Below are 24640 nucleotides of genomic sequence, written 5' to 3'. Positions count from 1 at the left end.
TATATCGTTGGACACCCGAACAGGGCCGTAAGGAAAGGAAATTGATATGAAAATTGGGCTTAAGTAAAGGAAATGACCCCTGTCTCACAATTCTCGCTGGACACCCATACCGCGCCGTAAGGGAAGGAAAAATTGGAGGAGACGCTTTAGCTCCGCCTTAAGGAAATGACGCGATAGCGTTAATTGGTTAACGCCCCTACATGCGGAATTGGTCATTCGCTGTGAAGATCACTGGGCAGTCGTCATTCCACTCCTGGCACAGTGATGCAGTAGTTCAGAGATGCACCACTGCCCTGCGATGGCACGTGCTGCAACCAGTGGGGCTTGTGCGACACAGGTTGCCCTTCCCGAGCAACCTCTCACGTCCAATCACTAACTTAACTGCCACCTGCAACAGTGAGCAGCTTGCTCACAATCCGGTTGTTACAGGTTTTGATGATGCCACAAGGTCACGTGACCTCATTGCGCCACCTGCCCCTAGCTTGCATTTGTAGGGTCTTTTCGTAGATTTCTTTCGTGAGCAGCTCCGAGGCTTTAAATAGTCGCCAATGCCGCCGACGCTGGACAATTGTTTTCAATAGGGGGTACAATGATGCTCTCATGTTAAAAGCTAAAACTTCACAACAGCTGTGAAATTTCACAACAGCTGTGCGCTCGATGCTACAATGTACCGTTCCCTATTTCTGGGCTACATGCGGTACAGTCTTCCGATATTCAGTTCTATTAGAAAGACAAATATCAAGACTCTTCAAAGTGTGCAAGCGCAAGCTCTCCGTATCTGCCTTGGATTGCCTAAATGTGCATCAACCGCAGCAACTGTTCTTGTTGCCAGGGAACATCTTGTTACTATATACATTGCTGTTGACACCATGAGAACACATGTTCGGCACCTCACATGGGTTCCCGGTCATCACCTCGCAACACTCCCAATAAGTAGGCCGCGTACTGCATTCGCCAAAGTCATAGAAGCCCATCACGCGTATCTTCCATCGGAGTTCCCACCTTCCTCAAGACAGTGCTCACCCTTATGGAGTCTTCATGAACCTCGGGTTCACCTCTATATTCCTGGCATTACGAAGAAAGCTGGTGTATCACTGCCCGCTCTCAAACAACTGACATTGAATCACCTGCATTCTTACCACAGTTACCGCATACATGTTTACACAGATGGATCCGTTCACTCGACCAGTTCTGCGGGGTCGGTGGTGATACCGGCCAGATCCATCATCATGAAAGTGAAGGCGACCTATCCAACATCTTCAACTGCTACGGAACTCGCAGCCTTACGCGCTGTGGTAGAGTTCATCAGTCAAGAACCTCCACATGACTGGACGGTTTTCACCGACTCTAAAGCAGCCGTCAAACCCTGCAAGCTGCGCTACGCCGCGGGTCGCAGGAACAACTTGTTGCTGAGATCCGTCTACTGTATCCCGGCACCGTATCGAAAGGTCATGACATCATTTTTCAATGGCTGCCAGGACACTGTGGTATTAACGGTAATCACCAGGCCGATGCGGCTGCGGGTTCTGCTCACAACGACGGACTTCCAGTGAGGATCCCAATATCAAGACCTGAGGCTGCGTGTGGGTTTCGCCATTTGGCGCTGGAGCTCACACTTTCAGCGTGGAACACGGGATAGTTTTGCAACCTCCGCCTCACGGCACTGGACCCTGGACTGCGCCTTCGTCTTCCACATAACTTAGCACGTCGCAAAGCAACATTCTTATGCCGTTTATGGATCGGTGTTGCTTTTACCAAGAACTATGCTTCCCGGATGGAGATGGCCGACAGTCCTACCTGTGAAAGCGGTGGTTGTGAGGAGACCATCGTTCATCTTCTCTGTGAGTGCCCTGCATTTGCGAGTGTAAGACATACGCTGTGTTGTGCCCTGGACCGCCTCGATCCTCGCCCATTAACAGAACAAAACATCCTCGGTCCGTGGCCTCAGCAGTCGACATCCCTCAAGGCATACAAGGCACTCTTTGCCTACTTGAGAGCGACTGGATTGAGGGACAAATTGTGACAGCGTTGTGCATGTGTGGGTGTTATGCCTTTTTCACCTTCTCTCTTCCTCCTTTTAGTCCCCTAATTCCTCTTCCCCAGTGCAAGGTAGCCAACCGGAACCCCTTTCTGGTTAACATCCCTGCCTATCCCTCCTCCTCTTTATCTATCTATCTATCTATCTATCTATCTTTCTATCTATCTATCTATCTATCTATCTATCTATCTATCTATCTATCTATCTATCTATCTATCTATCTATCTATCTATCTATCTATCTATCTATCTATCTATCTATCTATCTATCTATCTATCTATCTATCTATCTATCTATCTATCTATCTATCTATCTATCTATCTATCTATCTATCTATCTATCTATCTATCTATCTATCTATCTATCTATCTATCTATCTATCTATCTATCTATCTATCTATCTATCTATCTATCTATCTATCTATCTATCTATCTATCTATCTATATATCTATCTATCTATCTATCTATCTATCTATCTATCTATCTATCTATCTATCTATCTATCTATCTATCTATCTATCTATCTATCTATCTATCTATCTATCTATCTATCTATCTATCTATCTTTCTATCTATCTATCTATCTATCTATCTATCTATCTAATCTATCTATTTATATATCCATCTATCTATCTATCTATCTATCTAATCTATCTATTTATCTATCTATCTATCAATCCATCTATCTATCTATCTATCTATCTATCTATCTATCTATCACAAGAGCTGATGTCTTTCAGGTAATGCGTTCATGCCCCCCTGACTTGTATATCAATGCAGCTCTATTTTTGCAGAAGAGTTGCCTCTAGAACATTAGCACCTGCGGCAAAGCGTCATTTCATTTGTAGAACATTGCGTGACTTGAGCGCTCTTGAAACGTTTTATGTTGACTTTGCATTACACTTTGATATCCAACCAATGTCTAAATGCAGCATGAGTGCATACATATTCATATTTGGAAACCATAGTAGGCAAGAAATTATGCTCAGAAACAAACGATGCAAAATTTTACAGAAGGGAAATGTATTTCATAACTAATAAATATATTGCAGTGAGGGGGTGATCTCTGATTATCAACTACCACCTTACACCATTTAAATAAAACTGCAAAGCTAGAAAACGACTTAACTACAACCAGGCCTTAAGGTGCCACAGCCTTGATGATTGGTTCTGCGTACAGTTTAAAGTTCGTTCCTTTGTATTCAACAAATAAAAAATGCCTCTTAATTTGTACCTTTTTTTATATAACAAGAAAATTCAACAAAAAGACTTGAAACAAATGGGAGGAAAATAAAAATAATGATAGAGGCACCACCTTTCACTCTTCCTCTTACCGCTATTGGAGGTGAATGCTGCTTGTACAAGCTGTAGGTACTGTAAGACAGCAAAAACTGCCAGTTGAGCAACATTGCAGTAAGGAGAGAGCAAGGGGAGGGTAACCGGAAAAAAGACAAGAAGGATAAAGCTCAGAGCGAAGCTTTACAACCCTACTGGCATACGAATGATCATCAGCAGGAATTCAGAAACGACGATGTGTTTGCATCTGCCCACATTATTTGCTTACACGGAACCTAATAAGCCGGACCATCAGAAGGAGGGGGGTGTCAAAAAATGCAGTGTTTTATGGGCTGTAGCCTGCCCTGGCAAGGCAAATGTGACATATACGTTTCAGCTCCAAGTATGCATAGCATATGGCACCAAAAATAGCGGGACCACACCCAAGTGGGTGCTTTTGAATGGTATCAACCAATTCGGTAGCGGCCACTAGAAAAGTGAAATGTAATGCCGAAACTGTTGCTGTGCTGATTCATTTCAACTGCTTGCATCTTGTTTTTTTTAAGCGCAGCAAATTTTCTTTGTGCTCAACAATTTTTATAATCACATGATGTTCATAAAATGGATTTGTGCCACTGTAGTCAACCAAAGTTTGCACGCCCAGACGTGAAGCATGACTACTCAAGAGCTCAAAAGCTGCTTGACAAAAGTGGAACGGGGAAGCAAGGGCTAAAGACGAGCAACAAATGGTTCCAATGTTCCAATGTGTGTGCGGGGGGGGGGGGGGCGCTGGTCTTACACCTCTTTCCCTTATTTTCAGTCCATTAATAATAAAACTGTCACCTTGGTCAGATTTTTATACTTATTTCAAGTCTGAGATTACCTTTTCTATAAATTATATAGTTCCTGATATAATTATTTTAGTTATTGATTCATTAGCACTTCTGTGCAAAAAAAATGGCTCAAAGAAAATAATTTTTAATCCACGGCTACATAGTATGGCGAGTAAAGAGTGCAATAATCAAAGCAGTTTTTCTGTTTTACCGCCATTAGTAATTTTAAAACACTTGAAATAGCAACATTCAAGGTGTGGAGATACCTTGCACCCATAAATGTTGCAAATTACAAATTTTTGAAGTGTGATTGAACAATTATGCTTCGATTATTGCATACACTGTGACTTCAGCTTTCTATAGCAAAACAGTATGACATGTATATCTGTCCTAGATGTTGGGATCCCAGCCGCGTCGGTCGAATTTCGATGTAGAAGAAATTCTAGAGGCCTTTGTCCTCTGCGATGTCAGAGCACGTTAAAAAACCCCAGGTGGCCGAAGTTTCCGGACACCTTCACTGCGGTGTCCCTTATACCCTGAATCGCTTTGCAACGTTAAACCCCCATAAACTAAATCCTCATAAACGACATATTAAGACAGCAAGGTGTCCAAAATTTTCATGCTGTTAAATCATCTGCTCCTGCACAAATTCAGCCCACACGATGGTCTGAATTTAATATTATGGTTCAATTACTGTTTTGCTGTAAAAAAATGGTATAGCTGGAGGACAATAGCTATAGACTCAAGAATTGTCATTAGAAAACTGATTTTTGAGTCATTTTTGATCCAAAGACCAGTGCCCCCCTTCCTTAGAGCCTTTTTTTCCAATATTCCAGCTTTAAGGGGGGATTCAGAGCTGAAGGGTCAACATTAGAACCACTGCGCCAATTTTGATGACACTCGCAGGGGTAGTGTATCCTTATGCCATTGAAATATAACTAATATTTCAACATTTAATATTGAGTGTCAGAAAAGTTGTTCACATAAGAATGAGCTAATAAATGTATCAGCTAAGGAAGTCCCATTTTTTATGTAATTGTATTTGTTTTACTTTTTCGGCATATGTGAAGGCAGGAAAGCCCCATGTACAGGATAAGGGGAAGAAATTCTGATTACTCTTCTTAAGTGTCACACCACTGAGAAGCAGCTTTCTTTTTTTTGCTGTCATTGCAATTTCAAAATTCGCGTTTTTTGTCACAAATCACAGTGCCGAAAAGCAGCTTTTGTTTTTCTGCTGTCACTGCTATTTCAAAATCCCACGTTTCTTGTCATAAAAACCTAACAACTGAGATGATAAGTGCCTTATCTTATTCCCCAGAAAATGTTGATCCAGAAACCACCTTGAAAATAAATTTTGTCTCAGCATATATAAACGATAGTTTCCTAAATGTGCAGTTCGGACCAAAAGTGTGGACCGAGAAAAACAGCTCCAAAGACATGAGCAACTGCAATTTTGTTCTGGGGCCTTTTTTCTCGACTAAAAACACTTGCTGGATGAGCAAGACCTTCGCCTTTGATGCGATGCTGTTGAGTAGTAATTGCTTGCAGTTTTTGTTATTTCTTGTTTTTAAAATTTGGGGAGACTATATTCTCACAACGAAATTCACATCAATAATTTCACGGAAGTGGTGTAAGCATCAAAAAAGCAACGTCTTAAGAAAAATAAAGCCTAACAATCTGACTTCAAACGCCACAAAACTTGTTTCTGCCAATCAATGATTTATTTTAATTGTGCTTACCAATTACGGCTCGCAATGCTAAAATTATATTGTTTTTGCTTCCATCTCTAACGCGTGTTTGCTGCATTGTTGGCAAAATGCCTAAACAGGTCAGAACAGACAAAAATAAATTACAATATATACCAATTTTGCACTACACTGCGTGCTAGAAACATTTTTAGAGAGTGCCTACAAAACCTTTGCTGGTGCGATGTCAGTGCATGTAAAAGAACCCCAGGTGGTCTTAATTCCCGGAGCCCTTCACTATGGCGTCTTTCATAGCCTGCGCCGCTTCGAGATGTTAAACCCCCAGAAACCATAAAGAAAACCTTGGTCACCATATTCATGGGAAAACACTTAATTTTCTGCATTTCTATCGCGCAAACCATGACCAAGTTTAGTGAGGCATTCTTTCTTTTAGAACTTTTGCTTTTGATGCTCAAAGGGGGGATTACAATTTGGAATGAAAGTAATGCTGATGAAAGACAGCAGCTGTTTGGAGCTTGAGTTTTTACATAAAAAGGAGCGGAATAAAGCAAACGCTTTGTAATTCTGCACCGCAGACATTATGCATGTCATATCTCATATGAAAATGAGGAATTTTTGTGCATGAGAAAAGCAACATTCTAAAGCACTCAATTTTTTGTTTAAATGTTTGCAACTCTTTCATAGTTGCACCAAATAGAAAAGGCTTAGCACACATCCCAAGGAATCAATATTTAATCCATGCTGAAAATTTCACTGGAATTGGACAAGCAGTTTAAAACTTCATTTTTAATCTCCCTTGGTCCTACATGTTATTCCTAAACAGTAATCTCTTCCCCTTATAAAGAAGTTATTACTCCTTAGCATCTATCCAAGTGCAGACATATAGCTACAAAGGAAAGCTATATAGCTTTCACAGAAACTTCATGGTTAAAGAACAATTCAGCCTAGTCCGGGACGTCCGTGAAGTCTTAGGTCTGGAAAGTCTTCACCTCGGACCTGGACGAAATGTTCTTTAACTACGAAGTTTCAGTGAAAGCTGTAAAGCTTTCCTTTTTAACCCTATGGCTGCATATGAATGGATACTAATGGGTAATTACTCCTTTATTACAAACCTACTCCACCTTGGGGGATTCGCTAAAACATTGGACTCTTAAACTGATGTTTCGAACGAAACTTATCCAACATAAATTTAGCTGTTGTAAACAACAGCTAAATTAAGAATTTTACTGTCAGAAGAGCACTAAAATGATTAAATATCACGAATTCTTACAACCTAAGAGTGAATTTTTGTAACAGAGAATGCCAACATAATAATCATTCCAATTAAAAAAATGGAAAAATGGTAAAATGGTGACTGCCAACTGAAGTGTGTTTTCAATGCAGTAAGTATGGTTTTAAACATGAATTTTGCACAGAGAGAACAAAACATTACCACCAACATCCCAAACAAGCTTTTCCTAACGAAGAAAATTTTAGTCCAGAAGAAAACATTGATGACACCAGGCTGCTACAGAAGAGCATGTACTCCCGACGCATCCACTGTCACTGGGCTTCAGCTAGCAGGTGCTCAGACAAGAAGGTATCCCTCCAAGACGAATGCTCCCCGTGCATGTCTCCACGCACCTGCCCCATCATGTACATACCTCCAGAGGCTAGGGGCTTCGCAAATCACTCACCGAGGTAAGGAAGCTGCACAGAGTCACGCAACGACGTGTGTACTTGACTGTGATGGGAGTGAGGTCGTAGCGGAACCAGATGGCAGGCATGATGCGACCCGTGTGCGGGATGGTCACGAAGCTCTGAACACACAGAGAGAAGAGAGAGTGAGCTACTGGCAAGAAGAGATAAAAGCAGAGCTCGAGTGCACACCTTACAGGCATATGTGTACTGCTAGGTTTCTATCCGTCCGGCTCGAGACTTTTCATACATTGTGGGAAGAATCTTCATGACATAGCAAAAGGGTCTGAATTCCTGTAGCAAGGAGATAAGTATGCATAAGGCTGAAGAGCATGTAGTTCGCGCTGTTCAAATCATGAATATCTACAAACTCGCCCAAATGAACGTTTTGCTAAAGAAAACTGTTCAACGAAAGACCTGCAATCACGCAGCTCAAGGTGCGACCAGTTGACAAGCCGCTGCATCCTTCGTTGGAAGTTGCTCAAAATTGGCTCCAGACTTGTCTATTTCATCCAGGGAGTTGAAACTGCCCTTCACCTCATCAGTCTAGTGAATGCAACAAGAACATATGAAAGCAGACTGCACCACATGGAGATGCAGAAAGGCAAAGGATAAGGCTAAATACTCACCATTTTGACAACAAATGTAGGGTCATTAATTATGTGAGTTATATAAATCTTTTCTGGCTGCTTAGCAGCTGCATGAGTGAACACATGAAATTTTCCTGGTACCTGAAAATTATGACATTGTATCTTTTTCAGGATGGAAAATAACTAAGAGCATAAGCATGCAGATAAGCCTTTGGCACTAACCAGCTATGGTTCTTAATATTTCATAATCTGGGATTATTCTCAATTTTCATTTTTGCTCACTAAACGTTAAGAAAGGCATTCTGAGAATGAGCAATGAATAAATGTCACCACAATATAAAATCTGCCGTTTTTTTGTTTTCTATAAGAGCTTCTAAGAGTTAGAAAAAGAGTTAGTTAAGAGAGTGAGAGTTAGCAAAAACCTTTGTTTTCCCGCACCTTGTGTGTGAAGAACTTTCCCTCAAACCTACAGCCGAAGCCCGCACGTGTCTTCTCAGAATTTTCAACAAAGCCAGCTTCGTCACGTCCCATGTCATCCTGAATGTCGAGGCCCACAACTGGAAGCATGTATTAATCGCAGTTAATTTCGTGCTCATCAAATGCGCAGGCGACGCACGTACCGCTGCAGTCGAGCTTGAGGAGCGTGATATTGATGGACACGGGGATCTTTTCTGTACTGCTTGGATTGTCTACAGACAGCTCACTGACCCTGCAAGTGTACACCTGTATGATTGGCCTGCACCAATATCTGGCCGAAGCGCAATCGGCGGCAGAAATTACAGCTCAGGCGACATGTACGAGAAGAACTCGGACAGGAAGAGGATGTAGATGAAGAAGCAGCTGAATATTACTTGAGGAGAAGAAGAAGAAGAAGAAGAAGATTGATATCACAGCGCCAGTTACTGTGGGCTGGGTGAGGTCTTTCGGAATCTTGCCGTAGATATCAAACCTGCACCCAACATGTCAATACCATAAAGTAAATGTGAAAAGCAAGTAACGCCTACAGGGATACCGGTTGCAATCGCTAAATGTCGGCGCCGGACTGCGCCACTATGCTTGAAAGGCGCCGGCATATTATGCGCCCCGCCGCCAGCCTTTTTGCCAGCGCACTTGGCGACAGGTGTGAAGATATGCGGTCCTGTGTTGCTAAAGAGTGCATATGCGTACACGTAAGCAGCTGGGCGGATGCTCCCTGAAGGAGGCCGCAGCCGCCACATCCCACTCGTGCCAGCGCAGCACCTTTATTGACCACGGAATGGAATGCAATGGTGGTGTGATCGGCGCTGTATTAAACAAGGACAGTGGGGAGCTCTCGACCACGCAAGCACGGCGCCTGGTGTGCTACGGTCATTTAAAGCATTGTTTTGCTCAAGTGGGTAAAATGCGGCATAGTATGATTGATAAGAGGAGTGTCATTAATGTTCGCATACATACCTTCTGACATCGAATGCCATGTTTAAAAATCTGTGCAAAAGAAACGTGGCCGGCTAGCAGTGACGACTCGATAGATATGCCGGTACCACCGGTACCACATTCAACGCGGACAGCTGGCCACGCCACGGGCACTGTCAGCGGCAGCACACGGAGTCACGGAGGCGCGGCGAGAGCGACTCCCGCCGGTGCTGCCACTGGCGGCCTCCCACCCACTTGCCGGAGGCTGATTGGCTGCTGGCACTATGCGCGACCGCCGGACGCCCGCGATGTCGGTCGTAACAAGCGTACGCGATAACGATCGTTACGACTGCTCTCAAGTCTGCGGAAGTGCTAAAGCTGCTTCCTGCACGTTTTGGTGCGGCGTAATCGCACCAGCGCAGTGGACATATGGCACCCACGGTCTTTAGAGAGGCGCTACGAGCACGCCAGAACGGCCAATTCGGTTTAACGCTTCCGCTTCGTTTTCAGGTTATTGTTTGCTTTTGATTTCGTAACAATCAAATAAGTTTTGGGGAAAGAGAAAGGGCGCAGTTGCTGTCTCACTTTTTGGTGAAGGCGTCAACCGCGCCGTGAGAAAGGGGTATAAAGGATGGAGTGAACACACAAATAAAGGGTGCCGAAGTGGGGGTCCGGTATAATTTTGACCACTGTAAGGAACATTCTAAGACAAAAGTGTAGTATCTGTTCATAACAGCTTAGCGCCGCCAGGGAAGGGATGGAGGGAATGAAAGAAGGAAGAGAGAAAGAGGCGCCGTAATGGAGCGATCCGGGCGAGGTGTCGCGCCGAACGACGGAGGAGTTGCGTGGACTCCTCGGCAGCGCTGCAACACGCTCTCGCGTTCCACGCCTAACGGCGAAGCTTACCCGACCTCCAATTTTTCCTTTCTTCAAACCCAATTTTCAATTTTCCTTTCGACCCGCCGCGGTGGCTCAGTGGTTAGGGCGCTCGAATACTGATCCGGAGTTCCCGGGTTCGAACCCGGCCGCGGCGGCTGCGTTTTGATGGGGGAAAAACGCTAAGGCACCCGCGTGCTGTATGATGTCAGTGCACGTTAAAGATCCCCAGGTGGTCGAAATTATTCCGGAGCCCTCCACTATGGCACCTCTTTCTTCCTTTCTTCTTTCACTCCCTCCTTTGTCCCTTCCCTTACGGCGCGGTTTAGGTGTCCAACGATATATGAGACAGATACTGCGCCATTTCCTTTCCCTCCAAAAAAACAATGATTTTCAGATACAGTGCGATCTCCCTCCTGCAAGTGGAGAAGTGCCGTCCGGCTAGTGACGCGGCAGTTTCTGTTTACAGGGAAGCCAGGACCATGCGGTGGCAAATCAGAAAGTCGGGTGAGTTAGATAACGTTCATGATGAAAAAATAGCCCAAAAGGAACACGAGGGAAGGGAAGGGAACACCGCAGACGAGCGCAGAGAGCGCTTGTCTGCGTCGTTCCCTTTCCGTCCCTCGTGTTCTTTTCGCGCTATTTTTTCATCATGAACCTCGCGGCGGGTTCCCCGTAGCCAGCCTCTGAAATTCAAAAGATCTCCTAGAGAAGATGGCGAGCCGCACGGTTTTAACGGCCGTCGCAGGGCGCCTAGGCAGGGGTGGTTAGTAGGTCCGAGCGCGGAAGCCCCGATGTTGTGGAGTAGCGGCAACTAAGCCCGAGACAATTCATCATCGTGTGTTCCATGTGTCTTGCTTCCTTGTGTCCTCGTCCCTTAGTGGGCAGTACGCTTATGTCAGGACTACGCAATCCGTAGAAAAAGAAACCGCACGATTGACGAGCTATCGTATCCTTGATTCTGTGACACGTTGCACTGCAGTTTGTCAATCGCAAACATCAAAGCGCAGGGAGCACTGCCACGAAGATGCGAATGCGAACGAGCCGGAAGATTGTTATCTTTGTTAAATGATCACGACTTTAGTGCATGAACTAGTCCTGAGGAACTCCGACTTAGCCGTTGACCTCAACATTTTATACTAGTGGTCTAGACAGCTATCGACAAAGATGGCGAGGCTCTCACAATTGAAGGCCGTCAATATCAAAGGTGGGCCTAGTTTTTAAATTTTCTTAATAGGCAGTATGGTTCGCAATCATCATCATCGTCAGTATGACTACGCCCACTGCAGGGCAAAAGCCTCACCCACGTCTCTCCATTAACCCAGCTGTTCTTTGCCAGCTACGGGCACCGTATCGCCGCAAACTTCTTAATCACATCCGCTCGCCCAACTTTTTGCCGCCTCCTGCTACGCCTGCCTTCTCTTCGAATCCACTCTGTTACCCTTAAAAACCAGCGGTTGTCTTGTCTTCTACATTACATACCCTGCCCAAGCCCAATTCTTCCTCTTTATTTCGACTAGGATGTCACTAACCCGTGTTTGATCCCTGAGGCACTCTGACCTCTTCCTGTCACTTAACATTATGCCTATCATTTTTTTCTGTTTTGATAATACGTCGCTGAAGCTAGGTCCGAGGCTCATGTGAGTCTCTAAGCCTGAAGGAGGTTTCAACTTGCAGAAAATCCGTGACCTGAAAACGCGCATCTGCAGTGTATACGCCTATCTCGTCTTTTCTTTTGGCCACCGAAGTTACTCTTTACATGCGTTTGCATATATGCTTTTGTAGCCTTTAGAATGCTTGCTCAATGTGCATCAACTTTCAGCCTGCTTTATGTTTTGCTTGCTTCATTTTTTCAGAGTCCTCAGAGCTAGAGAAAAAGTGTCCATTATTACATGGTGATACCGTAGTGCTACGTATAAAGTGTATTGAGTGGTGCATATATATGCGTCTGCTGTTTGTATTCAATCAAATGAAAAGTGCCCAGCTGGTAAACTTGACTTCTGTATGGCGCTGCTAATTGCTGCCATGTGTTCAGGAACGGGCGACTTTTTGAATTCATACTTTCTTTGTTTCTAAAATGCTAGGACATTTCATGTTAACAGGAAAGTACAGAACGGCCAAGCCAGCACGCATTCACACAAGTGGACAGGTGCATTACACCACCTGTGACGTAAGTATGTGCCCGAAATTTGACACATACGGGCTCTTAGATGCCTGACGGCTGCATGAAAAAGAAGGAGTAATTTTACGGAACCAGAGCCGAGAAATCGAGCACTAACTTTTTGAAGCTTTCCGTGGGACGCACAACTTTTTCGACACTGCTAGTTGTGGGAACGTTTTTTGGATGTGTTCGGGAACTATGAGCACCTCCTGTGGAGGTTCCAATGTCCAGATGGGTTATTTTTGGGAGATTTTGAGGTGGTTTTGTGTTTGTTGGGAAATGACTCCAAACGTGCCGTCACAAACTTCTCCACAGGCATGGAGATACCAAAAATAATTTACTTTCTAAGACACTCCATGACAAAATAGAGTGACTTGCTTCACACAATAGCCAGCAACATGCAGTTGGTCGCGTCGTCTAGGACATGGTCTTAGAGTGCCTCGATCGGCATTTTTATTAACCCTGGCTACAGTTAGCTCGGACATCCTGTAGAAACATGCGTGAGCAGGGAGATGATATTTGTGTAGCATGCGGGAGCAGTGTGGAAAACCTCAAACATTTTCTGGGCGACTAAATCTATACACTACCTGATGTCTGAAAAGGCATATTGAGCCTTCCAGTAGCTTTAGATATTATGACTAGTGAGAGCAAAATTAACACATAAACTGTATAGACGGGCAAGATTAGCTTGGAGGATTGGTGGCTCTAAAGCAGAATGTAGAAATTGCATCAAACGTCGCAGAAATTGAATATACCTTACAACATGAACATAAACGTTGAATCGCGGGCTCGGTAAGAAAAGTGAACAGAACAAGGTTCAACGTTCAAAAAAGGAGGTGGGCTCTTATAAAATAAACAAAACAAATAGGCAATTTATTTACTTGGACAAGGTGGCATTTGCCACGGGCCCGATACAAAGGAGATGCATATATTTATCTTGTAAAACAGGCCTCTGCTCCCGAGCCGTCAGCGGCTGGCACTTAAAGAGAAGACGACGACAAGAGCTGACCGTTCCGATGCTCGCGCTTCTGGTCAATCCCCCACAGCTCGTGCGTGCTCTGGACTTCAAAGTGATCAACAGAGTCTTAGGTGGTCAAACCAAAATACCATGCCTGATAAGATATTATTCAATAACCGCGAGCTTTCTGGCCAAGAACTGGCTGATCACATCAATAAAACATTTGTCGATAGCATCACGTCAGGTGGCAGTCTGCTATTTACAGCACCTTCAATCAACAGCCCAGTTAATACTTTTGTTTGTCACGCAGTAACCGAGGAAGAAGTACCTTGAACATTTATGCAACTTAACAATAGCAGAGCACTTCACATTAGTAATTTGCAAATAAAACCAATAAATCATGTTTTACAGTTTATTGTTCCTGTTCTCACATACATTTCCAATTTGATCATTGAGTACGGTGAGTTTCCTATGCAAATGAAAAAATCAAGGGTAACAGTTATACACAAAGGTGGCGACCGAAATGATGTTAAGAATTACAGCTGATTAGCACATTTTTTTATAAGTTGAAGCTTTTTTCTGACGCGCAGTATAGATTTAGAAAGGGGAGATCTGCTGAAAATGCTTTGCTAACACTGAAAGAAAACATCCTGCAAAATATAGAAGATAAGCTTATCACCCTCGGCCTATTCATGGACTTTTCTAAGGCGTTTGACTCCCTCAGCCATGACATTTTTTTACACAAATTACATCTACACGGAATACAAGGAACACCCCTTAATCTCACAAGATCTTCTTATTTACGCGACAGAAGGCAGTGCGTGCATATTAGTAATCACCAGACCTCTTTTCCACCAATCAATGCCGGAGTGCCTCAAGGAAGTGTTTTAGGACCCTTTTTATTTAAAGTATATATTAATGACATAGTAATCATTGATTCAAATGCTTAATTTATTATCGATGCCAAATGAGAGCAACATTCTGTTATCTGGGTCGGATTAAAATAAACTTGTAATAGGGTGTAATGACTTGCTCGAAAAATTGGCTTTGTGGTCACAGTGTAACAGACTCAGGCTTAGTCCGATAAAAACCCAACCTGCATCACCGCTTCACTCGGCTGTCATCTGTTCCGACGCAGCGCGGCAGCGCGACCCAGCCATCTTCAGCGGTGTGGATGACACGGATGTGGAGGAGTGGTTGGCCTCCTATGAACGCGTGAGAGCGTATAAAAAGTTGGCCACAGCGTAAAGCTCACCATTGTTATATTTTATTCGAGCGACGTTGTAATCTGTGGTTCTGCAACCACGAGGCTGACGCCTCCAGCTGGACGGATCTTAAATCTTGCCCGACAGAGGTCTTTGGTCCCCCCGATGTGTGTAAGATCCGTGCCGAGCAACGCTTGAGCAGTCGGGCACAACAAAGTGGCGTAAAACTTTACAAGCTACTTAGAAGATGTCGTCGACCTTTGCAAGCGCATCAACGCTTCATGAACAAGGCGGACTAGATCAGAAAAATTTTGAAAGGCATTGAGGATGGTGCCTTCCAGATGCTCGTCGCCAAGAATCCACAGTGTATGTCCGATGTCATCAGCTACTGCCAAAGCTTCTATCAGCTGCGCAAACAACGCCTTTCCCCCCGCCGTGCCGGCTTTCAGGAGGCAATTGCCAGCTTTGCTCGTCCTGGGGACGCTGATGGACCAGCGGTCGCTCCTCCAGCACTTTCAGCAGTTTGTCTGTGAGGAAGTCGCCCGCCAGCTGTGCTTGTCTACCTTCCCACCTACGCCTGCGCCGCCGCTCACTCCCTAACTCCAGCGTGTCATGAAGGAGCAAGTGTCCGAGGTACTGCCTCCTCCTCCTTCTCCTCCTCCTAAACAGCCACTGATTACTGCTCCTCTAACGTACGCTGGTGCTCTGGGGCGACTGCGGCCCTCACCTGCTGCTCCTGTCTACAGGCCACCTCGCCACCAGTTAGAACCCCAGCAACCTGGAACTCCAACTTGTCGTCCTGTTGCCCGCCTACGATCTCAGCCGCAGCCTCTCAACCCCTGGCGCACGCAAGACAGCCCACCTATTTCAATTCAATTTCAATTCAATTCAATTTATTTCGCATTTTTTACACGAGTACAAAAATGTGAGGGCAAGCAACAAAAATCTGCTGATTAGCAGCTTGACGAAGGTTGCTGCCCTTATATTTGACAGGTTGACGGGCGCTAACATACAGCTTCTCATTAAACAATCAAAGGTGTCTGGATTAAAAGCAGAGATCACTTATACATATGTTGTAGACATTCTCATTGGACACCATCCAGCTCACATATTACAAACAATAAGACAACAAATAACACTATTGGATATACATTGGCGCATATTTTACACACTGCAATGCTACTCAAGTACTTGGCATCTCATGTTACCATAATACACATAATAAAAACGCATCTTGTTCATTTTGCTGTAACCTCAAAACAGAAAAAATAAACAAATTTACATAAGACTTCATACAATGAAATGTAAGGGAAGCCAAATAAAACCACCACTAGACGAAGGACACAGAAATTATTGATCCAATCGCTACAAATTGTCATTGAGGACCGGAAGTTAATTCATTGCTAGGCTAAGTTGCGGGATCTGTTCTAGAAATGAGATATTTTTTCGTCTTTTCTTGAGATATTCTTTATATCTAGATTTACATCCTTTAAATTATTTAACAGTTTTGGAAGACGATTTGTTATCCTCTAGCACCCTTGGTTAGTTCTAGAAAACGGCAGCGTCCAACTCTTTCTGTGTCTGATGTCGTAGGAAAGTTGCGATGTTTTTGTCAAGTCGCACAGTGTGAGAAAGTAGTTGAGAGAATTTTTCAAGATGTATTTGCAATTTAGGACGAGTGTATTTTGTTATTTATTCCTCTAATACTCATTTCAATAATAAATTTTATATTTTATCGTTTTTTTCCATCCTTTAAAAGTTGATGCAAACTGTCACGTTGTGGTGACCACAGTCCAGCAGTCAGGAAGACTACTAAAAGGCTTTCAAAAGAAACTGTTTAAGGGGCTGAAGTAAAGATCGGTAACTAATTAGAAAACATCAACGGAAATTACCCGCGCGTTCGGTGAGCGTCCGAACTTTAAGCGTCGCTGCGCGAGCTCGAAAAATACAGGAGTGCAAGATCTGTTCGTAAATTGATGTTGCGTGAACACGAATGCAGATATTGTCATGTTCTTCCAGCACTTGTATTTTAGATTACTTCAAGCGCTCAGTGCAATAAGAAACACGCGTACGCGAAAACAATTTGGCTTTAGGTCTGCACGTGCATCGCTCGTAAAATTAATGCTAAGTCGACGCAAAACCCAAGAATTCTAGGAATGCTTTGGTAATTTGAATTCACGCAAAAATTTGGAGGACGCGTAAGCTTAAGCGCGTTAAAGGGCGCCCAATAAGGGCGTGGTATACTAGTACGACTATGGCTGCACCGCTTACGCAAACGCTGTTCTTTGTGCAGGTTAGTCAGAATTCACTGTGCGTCACACATTCTATTCTTATTCTGCCGGTGTCGGCCCCTGTGCTTCTTGCGAGTGTAAGAGCTCATGCTTGCCACGCTCGACTTGTGTTTCGTAGGCGCTCTCGGTTCAAGTTGTTACTTCGTTTCGCGTTCTGTTTTTTGTTGTTACTTGTATGTGGTGACGTCGAGGTGCATCCGGGTCCTGACGAAACTGTTCTTAAAACACTCTTAGATCGGAAAAAAGGAAATGAAGCAAAAGCTTTGTGCTATTGAAAAACACCAAGCGGAAAGCAAGGCTTCCATGTCGGACCTGCATGAACGTGTGACTAATCTAGAAATATCGCTTGCTAAGCTTCAAGATTTGCGCAGCGAGGTGTAAGAATGCAAGGGGAATTGCGAAGAGCAGAAGGCCCAGCTTCTGTCACTTATTGGTAAAGTTTATGACGTTGAAAACCGAAGAAGGAGGTGCAATTTAATTTTTATGGGGCGGAACATGAAGACGAGCATGAAACGTACGGAAAAGCTGAGGAACATATCAAAGACGTTTGTCGGAAAAGGCTACAATGAGAAAAGGTCCCAATTGGGAGATCTCATCGTCTTGGAAGGTACAGTCCGAATAAAAGGCGGCCAATTATAGTCAAGTTCTTCTTGGTCAAGGACAAGCAGGCAGTGCTATCAATTGCAAAGAAATTAAAATGTACAGATATAAGTGTCTCGGAGGTCTTTTCAGAAAATGTGTGTGAAAAATGGAAAGACTGTGGGATTACTCTAAAGCGAATAAAGTCGAGACTGACAAAGTAAACCTCAAGATTACTACGCTCTATATTAATAAGGTGAAGTTCATTTATGACGAATCCCTGGATACAGTTGTACGACCAGATTGACAGGGACTGAAAACGGATGAGTCGGCTCTTCCTGTTGTTATTGTAAATTGCAGAAGTGTTCGCTATAAAAGTGATGAATTTGCTAGTGTCATTGATATGTCTAGGCCAGCTGTAGTTCTTGGATCTGAATCCTTCCTCGATTCCGACGTTGCGTATGATGAAGCGTTCCCGATGGTTTTGCTTGCTACCGTAAGGATAGAAATCTCTTCGGTAGTGGCGTTTTTATTTCAGCTGATATGGCATTGTGCTGTGGAGAAATTTTAATAGAGCGCAGTGAAACTGAGATGCTGTGGTAAGAGATTGCATTGAAGAACGGCAAGTCATTATCGGTATGTTCGTCCTGTCGCCCCCCAGGAAGTAAAGTTTATACCCTGGGATACCTTTCCAATACCATATAATTGGCGAACACCGATTATCTGTTTATAGGCGGAGATTCCGGAAATCGATTGGTCATTGGATGACCCCAGTTCTAGTGCTTTCAGGCAGTCTAGCAAAGAAATGTTTAAGATCTGTCGCCATTTTCACCTAACGCAGCTAGTCCTGGAGCCTACAAGAGGAGCTAATATTTCAGATTCGCTTTTCACTAATACGCCAGAGTTAGCACGGTCAACAGTAGTGTTACCGGGCATCGGTGACCACCAAGCTGTGGTGTGCGATATGAATCTGTCGTATGTAAGACCTACCAATGGTGGTACGCGGTGTATCTATAGCTATCAAAAAGCACGAGTGAATGATAGGTCGCCAGCTCTCGATTCCTATTTCAATGTATTTGAGACACAGGCTGAATTTATTAATATGGAAGAGCTGTGGGAAATTTTCGAAAACAAGATGCTCGAGATGCGTGAACGTTATCTACAATCATGGGTTATGACCTCGCGACGAAGCAAACGTGAGCCATGGTGCTCGCGAGGCGTGAAACGCACGGCCAGACAGAGAGCGCACGTTAACGCTGCTTATAAGAAAAACTCCTCTTTGAAGCTTAACGAAAAGCTCAAGCAAATAACTGAAGATATGAAAGCATCATTAAAAACACCTAAAGTTAAATTCTTTTACACGCTCTATCTGCGTTTACAAAAAAGACCTAAAGAACTGTGGCAATTGTTCAAAATGGACAGTAAAGACGTGTTATCAATACCGGCCGTCGATAACGACGCCTCTACCATACATGATGACGTCGAAAAAGCAGAGTGCTTGATCTCATTTTTAGTTCTGAGTACATTCCTCGTATTAAAAGGAGCAACACCCTGTTACGATCCGCTGCAGAAGTCGGTGGGCCCATGAACGATATCATAATCGACCCCCGAGGAATAGAGGCCGCTCTTAAAACGCTGAACTCAACTAAGGCAGCTGGGCCTGATGGTTTAATTGTCACCGGCTTTGACTTCTTTATGCCCACGTGAAGTATCCAGTTATCTGTACGTCATCTTCACAAGATCTTTACAAGAAACCTCCTTACCGGATGACTGGAGACTTGCCAATGTTGTCCCTGCGCATAAAGGAGGACCGCGAAGTAGTGTTTTAAATTACCGGCCTCTTTCCCTTGCCAGCGTTTCATGTAATATCCATGAGCACGTGCTCTTCACTAATGTTATGAGTCACATGAATGCGCACTCTCTTCTTAATCCCCAGCAGCATGGATTTCGTAGTGGTTTTTCCTCTACAACACAGTTGCTTGTATTGTCTCATGATTTGGCAGGAGCTATGGATAGGGGTTTCTGTGTTGACTGTTTCTAGATTTTAAGAAGGCGCTTGATGTTGTCCCTCACTCTTTATCGGTAGAGAAATTAGAAATGTATAATGGTAGAGAACAGGATCAAGGAGTATGTATATTTAAGAAGAAAAAAATGGTGCTTAACGGAAAAACATCCCACGAAGTTGATGTGTCATCTGGCGTGCCTCAAGGGTCAGTCATAGGGTCATAGGGCTTTTAATCCTCATCTACATAAATGATATCTGTTCTGGTATTTCATCTCAAATCAGATTCTTTGCTGACGATTCTGTTTTGTACAGAGTTATTCATACGATCAACGACTGAAGTGTTCAACAGAGCTACCTAAACAAAATAAGTCAATGGTGCACCAAGTGGCGCATGTTTATCAACCAGAAAAAACCATTCATATGTGTTTTCGAGGAAAAGAACACCTCATGACTTCAGTTACACTATCAAATCAACCAAACTATTATCTGTTCACGACCACAAGAATCTTGGCGTATATTTCACCATTGTTCTTTCTTGGAGCAGACACATTGATCACATCACAATAAAAGCTCGCCGAGTTCTAGGCGTCCTGCCCAGATATGCAAGGAAGTTGCCACTCAAGGCCAAGGTAACATTGTACAAATGAAATGTGCGGTCTGTTCTTGATTACGTCTGCGCTGTGTGGGATGCGTAGGTGGCATGCGATGTAAACCGCTTAGAAGGAATCCAAAACGTAGCTATTCCTTCTGTTTTTGTTTTTCAAATTATACTAGTAATTTCAGTGTTTCAACAGGAAAAAAAGCCTTGGCTGGACATCACTACAGAAACGTAGGGAATATCTTAGACTGAGACTTTTTCACAACATATTTTACTCTCGCACAGGTATAGATCCAGATAGTTATTTATACAAGTCTGATTACGCGTCATTGAGACTAGACCATGCAAATAAGATTAAAGAAATACACTGTAAAACTCAAGCTTTCAAAACGTCATATTTTTCCCAAAACTATAGGTGAATGAAGCAAGCTTCCATCCCATATCGTGTCAATACACTCAAAGAGGTATTTTCAAAATCTGTATTCCTTTTTTGATAGAATACTAATATTTGTGTGTGTTGTCAGCGCGTGTGCGTCTGTTTTAAAGAGTTCCCGTGAAGTATATTCACGATGTATAGACGGTGTTGCTGATGTGCACGAGATGTTGCGTTACCTGTGTTATTTTCTTCCATCTTTGATCCCCCCCCCGCTGTAATGCCCGAGGGCGCTGTGGGTACTGTGATAAATAAATGCTCAAAGCTTCCCCTTTAAGAGCAGGACGCGACAGCAGCAGCATTGCCATGGAATCCACGGAACGGAACGCCATCGTCTTTCGGTGCGACCTCTTGCCCGGACAATTTAAGGGAAGGAAACATATCTTGGTGAACACTCTAACCACGCCGTAAGCCAAGGGAAATGAAAATAAATTTTTCTGAGGAAAGGAAATGACGTCTGTCACAATTATCGCTGGACTCCATACCGCGCCGTAAGGGAAGAAAAAATTGGAGGAGGCACGTACGCTCCGTCTAAAGATTCTGACGCGATAGCGTAAATGGGTTAACGCCCGTACATGCGGAATTGGTCATTCGCTGGGACGAACACTGGGAAGTCCTCATACCACTCCTGGCACAGTCATGCAGTGGTTCAGAGATGCACCACTGCCCTGCGATGGCACGTGCTGCCACCAGTGGGGCTTATGCGACACAGGTCCCCTTCCCGAGCAACCTCTCACGTCCAATCACTAACTTAACTGCCGCCTGCAACGTTGAGCAGCTTGCTCACAATCCGGCTGTTACAGGTTTTGATGAAGCCACAAGGTCACGTGACCTAAGTGCGCCACCTGCCCCTAGGTTGCTTGTGTAGGGACTTCGTGGATTTATTTTGTGAACAGCTGCGAGGCTTTAAATAGTCGCCAATGCCGCCGACGCTAGACAATTCTTTTCAACATGGGGGTAAAATAATGATTTTAAGTTAAAAGGTAAAATTTCACAACAGCTGATGGCTTTCAGGTAATGCGTTCATGCCCCCCTGGCTTGTATATCTAAGCAGCTCTATTTTTGCAGAAGAGTTGCCTCTAGAACATTAGCACCTGCGGCAAAGCGTCATTTCATTTGTAGAACATTGCGTGACTTGAGCTCTCTTGAAATGTTTTATGTTGACTTTGCATTACACTTTGATATCCAACAAAGGTTTAAACGCAGCTTTAGTGCATACATATTCATATTTGGAAACCATAGTAGGCAAGAAATGATGCTCAGAAACAAACGATGCAAAATTTTTACAGAAGGAAATGTATTTCAAAACTAATAAATAAATTGCAGTGAGAGGGTAACCTCTGATTGTCAACTACCACCATACACTATTTAAATAAAACTGCAAAGCTGGAACACGACTAAACTACAACCAGACCTTAAGGTGCCACAGCCTTTGATGATTGCTTATGCGTCCAGTTTAAAGTTTGTTCCTTTGTATTCAACAAATAAAAAAGCCTCTTAATTTGTACCTTTTTCATTTAACAAGAAAATTCAACAGAAACACTTGAAACGATGGGAGGAAAATACAAATAATGATAGAGGCACCATCTTCCACTCTTCCTCTTAACTCTATTGGAGGTGAATGCTGCCTGTACAAGCTGTAGGCACTGCAAGTCAGAAAAACAGCCAGTTGAGCACCATTGCAATAAAGAGAGAGACAGGGGGGGGGGGGGTTATCGGAAGAAAGACAAGAAGAATAAAGCTCAGAGCGAAGCTTTACAACCCTACTGGCATACGAATGACCAACAGCAGGAATTCAGAAACCATGATGTGTTTGCACCTGCCCTCATTATTAGGTTACTGGGAACCTAATAAGCCTGAATATCAGAAAGATGGGAGTGTCAAAGAATACAATGGTGTTGTGGGCTGTAGCCTGCCCTGGCAAGGCAACTGCGACATATACGTTTCAGCTACCAGTATGGGTAGCATATGGCCCCAAAACGTATCGGGACCACAACCAAGTGGGTGCTTTTGAATAGTTTCCGCCAATTTTAGTAGCGGCCACTAGAAAAGTGAAATGTAAAGCCTAAACTGTTGCTGTGCTGATTCATTTCAACTGCTTGCATTTTGTTTTTTTTAAGAGCAGCAAATTCTCTTTGTGCACAACAATTTTTATACTGACATGATGTTCATAAAATGGTTTTGCGCCACTGTAGTCAACCAAAATTTGCACGCCCAGACGTGAAGCATGACTACTCAAGAGCTCAAAAGCTGCTTGACAAAAGTGGAGCGGGGAAGCTAGGGCTAAAGACGAGCAACAAATGGCAGCGAAGGTTCCAATGTGTGTGTGTGTTAGTGGGGTGGAGACATTGGTCTTAGACATATTTCCCTTATTTTCAGTTCATTAATAATAAAACTGTCACCTTGGTCAGTTTTTTATACTTATTTCAAGTCTGAGATTACCTTTTCTATAAACTATGTAGCTCCTAATAAAATTAATTTTAGGTATTCATTCATTAGTGCCTCTGTGCAAAAGAAAATGGCTCAATAAAAAATTAAATTTTAATGCATGGCTACATAGTATGGCGAGTAAAGAGTGCAATAATCAAATCAGTTTTTCCGTTCTACCGTCATTAGTAATTTTACATCGTTTGAAATAGCAACATTGAAGGTGTGGATAGCTTGCATCCATAAATTTTGAAAAATTATAAATTTTTGAAGTGTGATCAAACAATTATGCTTCGACTATTGCCTACACTGTGACTTCAGCTTTCCTTAGCAAAACGGTAAGACATGTCTATCTGTCCTTGATGGTGGGATCCCGGCCGCGTCGGTCCAATTTCGATGTAGGAGAAATTCTAGAGGCCCTTGTACTCAGCGATGTCAGAGCACGTTAAAAATGCCTGGTGGCCGAAATTTCCGAAAACCTTTACTACGGCGTTCCTTATAGCCTGGATCGCTTTGGGACGTTAACCCCCATGAACTAAACCCTCATAAACGACATATTAAGACAGCCAGGTGTCCAAAATATTCATGCTGTTAAATCATCTGTTCCTGCATAAATTCAGCCCACACGGGGATCTGAATTTAATATTATGGTCATAATACTGATTTCCAATAGGAAAAAAATTGGTAGAGCTGGAGGATAATAGCTATAGACCCAACAAGTGTCATATTTAGAAAACTGATTTTTGAGTCATTTTTGATCCATAGACCAGTACTCCAGCTTTAAGGGGGATGCGGAGCTGAAAGGTCAACATTAGAACAACTGCGCCAATTTTGATTACACTTCCAGGGGTGGTGTATCCTTATGCCATTTAAACATAACTAATATTTCAACATTGAATGTGGGAATGTGCCTCAATCGGCATTTTAATAAACCCTGGCTACAGTTAGCTGGGACATCCCGTAGAAGCATGAGTGAGCCCGGTGATAATATTTGTTTAGCATGCGGGAGCAGTGTAGAAAACATCAAAAATTTTCTGGGAGACTAAATCTATACACTACCAGATGTTTGAAAGGGCATATTGAGCCTTCCAGTAGCTTTAGATCTTAGGGCTAGTGAAAGCAAAATTAACACACACTGTAGAGACGAGAAAGGTGAGATTGGAATATTGGTGGCGCAAAGCAGACTTTAGAAATTGCATCAAACGTCACAGAAATTGAATATAGATTACAACATGAACAGAAGCCTTGAATGGCGGGCTCGGTAATAAAAGTGAACAGAACAGGATTCAAAGTTCAAAAAAGGAGGCGGGCTCTTACAAAAGAAATAAAAAATAGGCAGTTTATTTACTTGGACAGGGTGGCACTTGCCACGGGCCCGATGCAAAGGACATGCATATATTTATCTTGTAAAACAGGCCTCCGGCTCCCGAGCCGTCAGCGGCTGGCGCTTAAGGAAGAAGACGACGACAAGAGCTGAACGTTCTGATGCTCGTGCCCCTTGGCCAATACCCCACCGTGGGTATGTGCCATCGTTTTTGAGACAACAACAACAAGAGCTCGTGCGTGCTCAGGACTGGAAAGCAATGAACTGAGTC

At 43.5% G+C, this 24640-nt stretch overlaps 1 pseudogene across 1 annotated transcript; it reads right to left on the bottom strand.

The window, feature by feature from the left end:
- Positions 1-6924: 6924 nt before the first annotated feature.
- On the bottom strand, positions 6925-9716 carry LOC144133253 (endoplasmic reticulum-Golgi intermediate compartment protein 1-like; annotated as a pseudogene). Its single transcript, XR_013315020.1, has 9 exons — positions 9555-9716; positions 9004-9069; positions 8901-8969; positions 8741-8829; positions 8559-8677; positions 8160-8261; positions 8012-8076; positions 7723-7816; positions 6925-7652 (listed from the first exon to the last, which is right to left on the bottom strand). The product of XR_013315020.1 is annotated as an endoplasmic reticulum-Golgi intermediate compartment protein 1-like (transcript).
- Positions 9717-24640: the final 14924 nt, after the last annotated feature.

Source organism: Amblyomma americanum, chromosome 1 (assembly GCF_052857255.1).
Source record: "Amblyomma americanum isolate KBUSLIRL-KWMA chromosome 1, ASM5285725v1, whole genome shotgun sequence".
NCBI lineage: Eukaryota > Metazoa > Arthropoda > Arachnida > Ixodida > Ixodidae > Amblyomma > Amblyomma americanum.
Note: the sequence above shows the minus strand (reverse complement) of the source record. Positions and strands in the feature narration are given on the sequence as shown.